Source organism: Corvus brachyrhynchos, unplaced genomic scaffold (genome assembly GCF_000691975.1).
Source record: "Corvus brachyrhynchos isolate BGI_N302 unplaced genomic scaffold, ASM69197v1 scaffold126, whole genome shotgun sequence".
Taxonomy (NCBI): Eukaryota; Metazoa; Chordata; class Aves; order Passeriformes; family Corvidae; genus Corvus; species Corvus brachyrhynchos.
Genome location: NW_008239283.1, coordinates 855,399 through 866,611, shown reverse-complemented (window position 1 = coordinate 866,611; position 11,213 = coordinate 855,399). Strand labels below are relative to the sequence as shown.

General features: G+C 46.4%; 1 long non-coding RNA gene across 1 annotated transcript; it reads left to right on the top strand.

Annotated features, from left to right (window-relative positions):
- Nucleotides 1–202: 202 nt before the first annotated feature.
- LOC103619643 lies at nt 203–11,007 on the top strand. Its single transcript, XR_552357.1, has 3 exons — nt 203–345; nt 777–882; nt 10,859–11,007. It is a non-coding gene; the product is annotated as an uncharacterized LOC103619643 (long non-coding RNA).
- The last annotated feature ends 206 nt before the right edge of the window (nt 11,008–11,213 follow it).

Below are 11,213 nucleotides of genomic sequence, written 5' to 3'. Positions count from 1 at the left end.
TTGGTCACCTCCGGTAACAGGAAAAAATGGCCTAGGGTTGATAACACATGCCTGTTTTTTTAGTATTAAGATGCCTTACAGCCAGTTTTGCGCTGTAAAAAATTTCAAAGAATTAGTAGCTTGTTCTTCTATCAACCATCCTCCAGCAACTGTCAGCTCCCCCCTCCCTTGTTTTCGGTTTGTACCTTGCAAATGAGAGACAGCCTTATTCAGAACCAGATGTAAGGCTCCTAGAGAATGAGCGTAAGCTGTTGTACTTTAAGCCTAATGGGAAGTTTTATATGCAAGGGCCTTGAACTGATTAGTATAATTCCCTCTTTAATACAGCTGTCCCTCCAGATTAAGGTAAACCAAATGTTGCAATCAGAGATTAGTGTACCTTGCCAGTTATTAACATCCCCGGTTGCTCGCCGAGCACGTCAGACACTAATGCTGTGTATTTATTTGCCACTTCCACGCTGTAACTTGAACTTCTGCACCTGTCCAAGCATTCCAGGGAAGAGAGGGGTATTATTGGGAAGCAAAAGTTTTATACCTGTTCCACCTGTTTGGTTTTGTCACCGCCTGAGATTTTCTTTTTTTCCTGCCAAGATTGCCAGGTGGTTTAATCCGTTCCTCTGCCGGGTTTATGAAGAAAGACTTTGTCTGCTGAATTGCATTTGTTGCCCTCATCTGCTTTCCCTTATCGAATGTGTGCTACTCACCTAAACTGCCTATTTATTTATTTATTTATTTATTTACTTTGCCTTCCCCTGGCTTTTTTTTTTTTTTTGCAGAGGTTCTCTGGCTGCTCTTTGTGTGCCGAGGATGCGGCTCCGGGAGGGGAGAGGCAGCACCCGCTCCCGCTGTGCTCGCATCAGCCTGCGGTGCCTCTCGCCCAAGGTGGGTCACGCAGTTGTCTTCTTGCATTTGGCAGGATATCCTGTCCACCAGCAACACAGATGTCAAGGGGGACAATGTCCGGGTTATCGAGGCAAGATCTTTGCCTCCCCCCCCCACCTGATCAGATTTTCTAGATAAATGTACACTGTAAACAGACTTAAAAAGCTTAGTGGGGTTGAGAGTGTCTTGTGCAGCATGGAGGAAATCGATAAAGTTAGGCCATGCTAAATAACTGCTCCTTAAATGCATTTAATTACTTTGGAAGGCTGTTAATTTACCTATAAACATGGGAATCCTGGACAGGATAAAAAGAGCTACACAACACACAGAGGAAGATGCTTCTTAAATGGGCTATATTTCTTTTCCACAAACAATTAGTTAACCCTACAGTTTAAAAATTCAAAGCAAAAAGAAAGAGTTTGCCTTTTCTAAACCAAAATTTGAGACAAGCCCCCCAACAAAATGCCCCTGCTTTCAAATACCTACCCCCAGACCCTCTTAAGCACTGTGTTCTTCACAAGGAATACAGGGCTGAATATCAGCTGTAGTTTCCTGAATGCTGTCACTTCCTAGCAAAGAGCCTGCTAAGACACTTTTAAAAAAAATTGAATATATTCCTTATTAAATAGATAATTGACATAAGGTCAGAAAGGGCCGTTTCAGCACAGTCCCCCTAATACCAAAGTTTACCGCCGGCTGCACACTGCCTGCACGTTATGGCTTAATTGCAGATTTTTTGAAAAGACAAAAATATGTTCATATCTGAGGAATTATGTCTTGCAGCCTACTAAATATGCTAATGCAGTACTAAGCAGGGATAAAGTTCTTGCCATACCACCCAACAGTTGCGTGGGACACGCTGCCAAGTTATTGTTAATTGTAAAGCGCATGCAGGCTTTGCAATCCATCTTAATTGTCATACTTACTCCAGGTTTGGTGATAAGGCTAGATGGGCTGTTTTAAAGTGACAATGTTGACAAGGGGAAAGGGTGTGGGCCCGGGCTTGCGGTTCTGGAGGGGTTACGCGCTCTGACCTGCCGTAGGTTGATATGGACAGTCTGCAAGGGGATTTTAGTTGTCATGGGGTCCCCAGGCAGTTGAATAGAGTGACTGTCTGTCCTGCTTTTTCCTGTTAGGATCCTGACACGTGGAGCATTGATGAACTCAGCATAACGTTGAATAGGAGCTTTTTGGCAGCTGAGACACAAGGGCTAAGCTGCAGGTCAGAGATAACACTAGTGCAGATCTCCTCATGCACACAGTTAGTAGCATGCTTTCTTCCCTCCTGAGTGCAGGAAATAGCTCATGTTAAATACGTTCACTTTTCAGTTTTCCTTTCTTCTAAAATGCAGCTTGACAGATTGGGTTTTCAGCTTCCCCCCCCTCCTTATTTTTATTTTTTTTTCCACCACCTCTGCTTTCTACCTCAGAAATACTCTTCAGGAAGCAGGAGTTAATCTTGGTGAGGAAACGATAAGGTGATACTTGATTTTTCAGGGGAAAGCAGAAGGATATGACTGCCCGGTAACTGCACAGAAATTTGCAGGGACGCCTTTTTTTAGGGCTTCCCTTTGCTTTTTCCTTTCTCCTCCTTAGAGCGGAGGACGGGCAGGTCTGGCTGGAGGTAGGCAAGGGGTTTAAATAGCATCGGGGCCAGGAAGGAAGTGCTGGGAAGGTACATCGATAAAAGCCGCTTCCCTGTGCTTCTCTATCAGCTCTCTGGATCAGGTGAATCGGGTCGTTCCTTTCCCAACTTTGATGCATCCTGGCTGGCACAGAAATGTGTCTTTGAAGTTGTTTTATATTCGGCCAAGTTTTTTTACGTGGTTCCCAAAGAAAGAGGGCGAGCATTGTCTCCACTAAATGATGTCAGGCCAGCATCCTGTGTACCGAGACAATGTCGAAGCCTCTATCTGCTCTTGGCACTGCTCTTGAGGCTGCCTGGGCTGTTTGAAGTGTTTGTGTCAGCAGGGCCTGAACCTGATGGAGATTTGGGGAGGGAGATCACTCTTAAAGTGCCCTTTGCCTGTGTGTGCACACACGTGTGGCCTGTTGGGCGGGTAGCGAGGCTGAGATCACCCAACTCATCTTGCTGGGCATGAGCTTGATGCTGCCCAGAGCCAGAATCCTCCCCAAAGCGAGTGGAACCGTGCACATTTGCACTGGGCTTTGAGGTGGAGCAGGACCTCTCTGTGGGAAGAGCCTCTCTGGTGATGGGTGATTCTCCTCCCAGCAAGGTTGTGGTGAGCAGGAGCAGGGCAGAGCCAGGATGAGACCCTATTGTGCAGGCCTGTCCGCATTAGCGGATTCCTGTGCCTGTGTTTAGACTTTCCACGACTAATTGGGCCTCTGCAGCGAACCGTTTGCAGCCAAGGGGCCAAGGCTATTGTTTGTTCCTGTGGCTATCACTGAGAGCCACGCAGACAGGGAGAAGTATAGACATAAATACCGCCTTTGTTACAGTCTGGATGCTCCTTTTGCTATCCCGAACGATTTCAGGCTCGCTCTTGGGTGACTTCAGTAGCTGTTCCAGTAGATGCACTTTTTTCACTTTCTTGGAGAGGTGGGAAGTGGCTGGAAAAAGCATGGCAGAACCTGTTTGCATTAAGTAGCCTTGCAGGATAGTGCTGTTCCCTGTTTTCCTCTTTTTGTGTAAGTGGAGGGTCTGTGGCCACAGCCAGCGCCACTCAGAGCTTGGGGAACACTTCCCAGCTGCCACCATGGGGTTGCACGTTTTTCCTGGGAAAAAAGTACTGGGAGCTCTGTGCATTTTCTTTGCTAAGCTGTGAATCCATTATGAAATTTATAGGATGAGATCTGTGACTCTGCTAATACTTCCACACAGCAGTTTGGCCTTTTCATTCCAGAGAGGGTTGGACAGGAGCTAAGAAGATCTGGCTTTTGTTTTCAACTCTTCTACAACTTCCTGTATGACCTTGGGCAAGTTGCTTAATCAAGCTGTCTCGAGCTTTCCTTTGTAGTAATGCTGCTTGCAAATGTTAGAAGAGTTGTGAATATGCGAGGTTGATTTGGTAGGTGATGTTCAGGTACTAATTTGACACCTTGCAGAGGAAAGCAGCCCTGTGAAATAAGACAACCAAAGTCTCTGTGTCTCACCTTGGCTTCACATGCAGGATTCAATGAAACATCAACAGCAGCAAGATGCTGGCTGGTGTGAATAAGGGTTAGTTGCACATAGTGCCAGCACTGGGTATGAATTTTGCTCTCAAATAGAATGGAATAAATTATGGAGAATTATCTAAATGAAGGTCAGAGAGCATGTGTAGTGACAGCATGTGAGAAATATGAAGATAGGACCTGAAGATGAGGACAGAGAGGCATCAGGGATACAGGTACTACATAGTAGGGTTAGGCTGAATGTTGGGGTTGTTCAGCCTGGAGGAGAGAAGGCTCTGGGGAGACCTTAGAGCCCCTTACAGTGCCTAAAGAGGCTCCAAGAGACCTGGAGAGGGACTTTGGACAAGGACCTGGAGTGACAGGACAAGGGAGAATGGCTCCAAACTGACAGAGAGCAGGTTTAGATTAGAGAACAGGCAGAAATTCTTTCCTGTGAGGGTGGTGAGATCCTGGCACAGGTTGCCCAGAGAAGCTGTGGCTGGCCCTGGATCCCTGGAAGTGTCCAAGGTTGGATGCGGCTTGGGGCAACCAGGTCTAGTGGAAAGTGTCCCTGCTCATGGAAAGGTGTCCCTTGTAGGAACAGGCCTCTTGCTGGCCCTGTAGGCAAGGGAGATGGAAGCCTAAGCTCTACATCCCCCAGGGAAAGGGCAGCTTGTCCTAGGAGTGCAGCCCATACAGCAAAGCTAAGCTGTACTACAGTGACAGGAGTAGATGACTCTTGGTTGTGGGGGGGTGAGTGATTTTCTTAGAAGTGCTGGAATGTGCACACACAGAAACTAAAATGCGTGTGAGCTACAGAAAGCTCACACTGCCTTCATTAAAGCCATGGACATCTGAGTGCTTGAAGATCTGATAGGACTTGTTTTTTTTAAGTGGTAAAAGTATGTTATAAAAGCCTAGCATATCTAGGAGCTTGATCACAGCCTGGTTTATAGGGAGTGGTAATATCTTTATTAAGCCAACTGATATAGTTGGAGGGGGAAAAAACAGACAAGGCCTCTACAGGGCTCTTTACTGTAATTAAAATAGGCTGCTTATATCCAGTTAAATAATATGTAAACTCTTAAGGCCAAATGCTGCAGCTAGTTACTATTAGTGAGAAACTGTAAACTACAAAATCCCAAACCAGGAAGTCCCATGGAGATAAAAAAATATCTAAAGAGCAGTCAGAAATGTGCCCTATATTATTGATGCTTCAAGCGGTATTAAGTTGTGAAGGGCTGGAATGTAAACAGAGTTACAGATGTCTGATGCCGTAGGTTGAATTAGGGAAGCAGGAAATGCACTCCTTCACTTGGGATGTTTGGAAAAAACACCTTCTGCTTGGCTTTATCTGAAACAGTTAAAGGTTTGTTTAACCGACAAAATAATTCGGAGGAGAACACGCCAGGCAAAGTTATTTCTTCTATTTATAGTGGCAAAAAGCAGGAGCTGTGCAAACCAACAGAACATGGTCCCAGTTCACAGAGAGCTGCGTTTTAGAAATGACCTGATGAGAGAGGGTCACAGTAAGGGTAGGTTGTGTCACAATGGAAAAAACTACAGCTGTACACACTTGTGGCTGCTCGGGGTAGGCAAGGCTGATCTTAGAGAGACAGTTATTGTACGTATCTTTGTAATGTAAAGCTAATGACTATTTTCCTCCCTCGGGGTGAAGTGCAAAGGATCAGTTTTGTTTCTTAGAAGAGGGTGGGAGAACAGTCTCTATAAACCGCTCTGGTAATCCTGATACTTTATTTCCCAACCTTGAAAGCCTACAGCCTTATCTTATCTCCCTATGGTTGTTGTTACCCCAGCCAAACTGCTGATGGGCTGCGAACATCATTACATTTGCTCCTGATTTGCATAGGTTAAGCACAGAGCAGACATTGCCTGTTGGATGTTCTGGTGCAGGCTCTACTCCTCTTCAATCTGCCCCAAAGAGAGCAACCTGTTGCTTTGAAGGAGTGGGGTTTTCTTGACTGAAGTAGCATTTAAAAGCTCAGAACCCACCTTTGTGGGCCCAGGAGGAGGAGGAGGAGTGAATTGTGGTGGTGCAGGAGTTGAGCTGTGTGGGGACAGAGACTCACAAGAGGTCCATGTGCAGTAGTGGCTGATTTATTCCTCAGAGGCAGAATTACCCTCATGAAGGCTGGAGAGGAGATATTTACAAGGACATGCAGTGATGGGACACGGGGAATGGCTTTAAAATGACAGAGGGCAGGTTTAGATTGGATATTAGGAAGAAATTTTTGACTGTGAGGGTGGTAAGGCCCTGGCACAGGTTGCCCAGAGAAGCTGTTGCTCTCCCTGTATCCCTGGAAGTGTCCAAGGCCAGGTTGGATGGGGCTTGGAGCAACCTGGGATAGTGGAAGTTGTCCCTGCCCATGGCAGGGGGTGGAATGGGATGATCTTTAAGGTCCCTTCCAACCCAAACCATTCTGGGATACTATGGATGATGCTCTGGGACACAATAACCTCATACTGCATTTATAATGAAGAGTGGCTTGTGCTGGGGATTTCTGAGAATTTAAATTTCTCAGATCCTGCAAGTACTATACTGGCTGCAGCATGGGACAGTGTGTTACAACAGACAGCCCTCGCAAACCTGAAATAGTCTTTGTCCTTTTCATAGTGTTTGTTGTTGGTAAACTCGTATAAATGGGAAGTGCCATTTCCTTCACATTGTTTGAAGTGTATTTGTTCAAGAAATAACTGAATAACTGTTTTCCGTTTTTAAAGCAGGAGATTTTTTTCCCTAATGCCCTAATTCTAAATTAGTATTCTGGATATCCCGATGAGCTCAGAATAGTAGGGCAGCCAGGTTAGGATCCAGGCATTAAGGCATCCTAGGAGTTCACCTCTTTCCTAATAATTAACTTTTTATTAATTTTTTGGTTAGAAGTTTTGACTCTCATTTATTTCTTACTTCCAGCTGAAGTGCTGAGTTAGGAGAAAAAAGGGGTTTCAGGTATCTGTTTTGGAACTGTTTTGTTTGGATGACACCTAGGTAACATCAGAGACACCTTTCCTGGGTGGGAGCTCTGAGGCAGAGCAGAATTACCGTGGCAGCATGGGTTTCCTGAGTTTCCTTTTTGCACGCTCACTTTGAAAGAAAATATTTCATTCCTTCTGTGTGTGCAGTATGCTTTCTTCATTTTTTGCCTTCATTCCTCAGTTTTTGCTATTTCATAAGCCTGAGACAATAGCAGTGGCTCTACTGATGGTAAGGAAATAGGTGAGAGTGTGGAAGATCTTTATAATTAAACCATCCAACAAAAAACAAACAAAACAAAAAAAGAAAAAAAAAGGAAAAAAAAAGCATTCAATTTGTTTTTGTGAGCAGTGCTAGTTGCCTTGCCAGTCTGAAGCTGGCACTGTGGGTTTGCTGTAATCACTGAGCTGAGAAAAAGAGACACGGGGTTTGTTTGTTTGTTTGTCATCATGGAGTTGAGCAGGACTTAAGCACTTGAATGCACAACGCTTTTCTCTGCTGCCTCTCTGTGTTTCTGGATTCCGCATAAATTCCCCCCTTTTGATTCCTCCAATCTGTTTTCCTGACCCTCCTTAAGAATCAGGATTTATATATATCCCATGTGAATATCAGCTTGGAAAATGTGCCTTTTTGATTTTAAAAAGGAAGCGTGATAAAAATCAATTACACCTGTGGCTTTGAGTGCTTTGCTGGAGCGCTGTCTCCTAGGGAAGATGTGTGTGTGTGTGTTGCTTTGCTTTGGGGGTATCCAAGCATCTTTCTGGCCTGTTGATGGATCTGTAGCAGGATGGCACCTTAGGTTTGTTGTGGTGCAATGTGGCAGGTGGGCAAATGTCCAGGATCTGGATCCTGGACACGGTGCAATACGTAATAGCATAACATATAGACCTTCAGTTTCAACACAAAGTTGTTCAAAGGTTAGGAGGAGGAAAACACACATTTAAAAGGAAAAAATATTGTAATCAAACAAGATGATACAGAGCAATACCAAGGGAAAATAATTCCTTTCGTCTCCCATTCCTGACTAGTGCACTTCATCACCAAGCCAATAATCCTCTATCACTTGGAGAGCAGATTCCAAAGGCCTCTGCTATGCAGTATTTTCAGTGTAGCTGGTGAAGATCAAACAGTGAGAGCACAGAGCCTGCACCTCACTTTGGGAGCAGGGACCCTGCCTAGCTGGGCTGCCCTGCTGCCATGTGGAAGGTCACACACCGACTGCTCACCCCAGCCCTGGCTGTTAAGGCTGTGCCAGAGGCAAGGAAAGGGATGGAAAGACATGTGGTGGAAAGATGTTGCACTCTAGCCTTCCTTGGCTTGCAGATGGCAAACTCCAAACTAGTACAGGCTAGCCAGAGCGACCAAAGACTGTTCTTGCATCCTTTCAAAGCTGACCTTTAGGCACAGAGTTAGTGCTAATTGCTTGAACCCTGCTGAGGTCTGAGGAGGTAGGTACAGCACTGAGTTATGGATCTCTGCTCTGCTCTTGGCTCTGCCACTTGCTCCTCGTGACTGCAAGTCACATCTTCAGTGTGACACTTTCTTTAGTTATCTCACACTTTTGGATCTTTAGTGGTGAATAACTAAAAGTGAGTGTGCCACTCATTTGAGTGAGTGAGCAGGCAAAGGACTCATCTGTAAGGCAAGGGGCCATTTCCAAACTAAGGCATGAAGATCATAGGATTATTAAGGCTGGAAGAGACCTCTAAGATCATTGAGCCTCAAAATTAACGCAGCACCACCGTGTTCACCACTAAGCCATATCCCCTTGCACTACATCCACACACCTTTGGAACACTTCCAAGGATGGTGATTCCACCATTTCCCTGGGCAGCCTGTTCCAATGCCTGACCAATCACTTTCTGGACCTCATGCTACTGCCCGTGCTCCAGTCACAATTGAGGGCTTTCCTGTGCCTTGCTTTCCAGCTGACTCTTCTGAGAGGAAGGCGAAAGTCTTGGGCTGTGTCACCTCCCCCAGCAGCAGAGATTGGCACAGCACATTGGCCATGCTGTTTTGTCGTGGTCTGTGCCTGCTGTAATGATGAGGGTGGGCTGGGAGCCCCACTCACCGTGGCCTTTCCAAACTCTTGATGCTCTGGAGTTCAGGCTGTGTGGGAGTCTTGCCTGATCTGGTAGGTATGCAGTCAACATAATGTTCCAGTAAAGCTTACACACTTGAAACAAAACTGCTTTGTGCTGGAAACAGGCGAGTTCAAGCAGTAGGGAGCCTCCAGCACTCTTGTACCACATATTTCTTATTTACAACCCTGGTGTTTTCTCTCCTTGTTAACTTGGACAGGGCTTGCAGCAACCTGGTGTAGTGCAACGTGTCCCTGCCCATGGCAGGGGCTGGGAAGGAGGCAATCTTTGAGGTCACTTCCAACCCTTTCTGGGATTCTGTGATTCCATGAACTTGAGCTTCTCACCTACTGCACACCGTGCAGAGACTGTCACCAGATTTCCCTTCTCTGGCACTGACTGAGGTGCTGGTTAGACCACACAGTTCCTTAAGATGATACAGACAGTCTGGTCTCTGGAGAAACTCTCCAGAACTACTCACCTAGCTTGACTCTATGCCTTGACACATCTGTGAGTCAGCACAGTGGTGATACATTCAGCCAGATGCTTCCCAAGAAGAGTTGTCCCAACTCAGAGGTTTTGGTAGTCATCTCTGACATAGACCTTAGCCAGCTTTCTGTAGGGCAGTCCCGTGGAGGTTGTGAATGAGCCAGGATGAAGCACTTGCTTTTACACTGGCTCCTTCACTGCTAATGCTTATTGTGTCCGGGATGTCTCAGGCCATGGTGATTTCATGTTGTCATTTCCATAGTCAGACAGTGTTTGCATCTAAGCACGCTGCCCCTCCAACTGTTTGCAAGGATGTGGGTGTCTGGTGTTCCCTCTATCAGCCCCTTGCACCTTAGGTTCGCAGCCAAGCCAGTCATCCTTATTAATAGAAGGCTGGATTTCTGTGGTGAGACGTTGAGGTTGGTGTCACAGGGTGCAGCTCGGCGATAAGGACGTGCATCTGCTGCCTTGGAGGACTGGCTGTGAAAGCTCCAACCAAGCCCAGCCTGGACATGTGAAAATGTCCCTGCAGAACTCACCCTTCCAGGCTCCTCCCAGGTCAAGGGCTGCATCTGGCTCGAGAGGGCAGGTTGGTGTGGAAGGCTCTCAGTGCTGCAGCTGTCCGGGGTTGGCCAGGAGCAAGGCAAGGTGGGCACGTGTCTTAAGGTGCATGAGTCTCCTTTTAACCACCCAACAGTGTCCTGGCCAGCCCCACTATCTCCTGCCAGCTCTGGAGATAAGCCCACAGCAGGTCAGACCCAGGGATCATCGTGCCCCATCTCTGGCCACAGTGCCTGGGGAGATGCAGAGGAGCAGGGGATGCAGATTGTGACTTTTCCCAGTCCTACCCGCTTTCAGCAACTGTTTCCTCGTGTGTTTGGTGTGGTGTCAGCCTTACAGCCTCGAAGTGTCCTTGAAGCCATTTAACAGAGATGTCTCCACGGAGCAGACAAGGGTTGGCCTTGTGCTGTCCTTGTGTTTTGTTCTTCAGATGGACTGAAGTATTTGAGTTTAATATTTCATGATGCTGGTGGGGAAAGAGAAGGAAAAAAACCCCACAACCAACCCTACAGAACAGTTCCTGTGTCAGGACTGTCTCTAACCAGTGCAGGGGGAATCATTATTGCTGGACCACTTATTATCTTGTTTTCAGAGGCCTTTCTAAAACTACCCATGAGGATAAATAATTGTATCAACAGCTAAAATTACTAACACACCATTAATAAATATGAATAATCTTATCAAAGGTTAAAATTATTAACAGTTGGGGTTTTTTTGCTGTTGTTTTTCTTAGCTTTTTGCCTCCCTCCTGGTTGCAGGGCGACCATCCCAGCCGGAAACCTCTGCTTTTAAAGAAGGGCTTGCTGAGGCGAAAGGAGTGGGTTTCCTAAGCCACGGGATCAAAGCAAAACCTCCCAGCCCGGCCAGCACACAGGTTTCCTCCCTCTCCCAGGTTCCCAGCACGTGTCCGGGCTGGGTGTCCAACTCAGCCACCCCCATGGATGCCATGAGTGCTCTCAGATACTTCAGGATCACCTTTTTATTATTTTTTTTTGTAATTTAAAAATAATTTGGTGGCTCTCCAGCTGAGTTATCTGCTGTTGCTGCAGAATATGCTGTGTGTCGGACTCCCACAGCCCAAAGCCTCT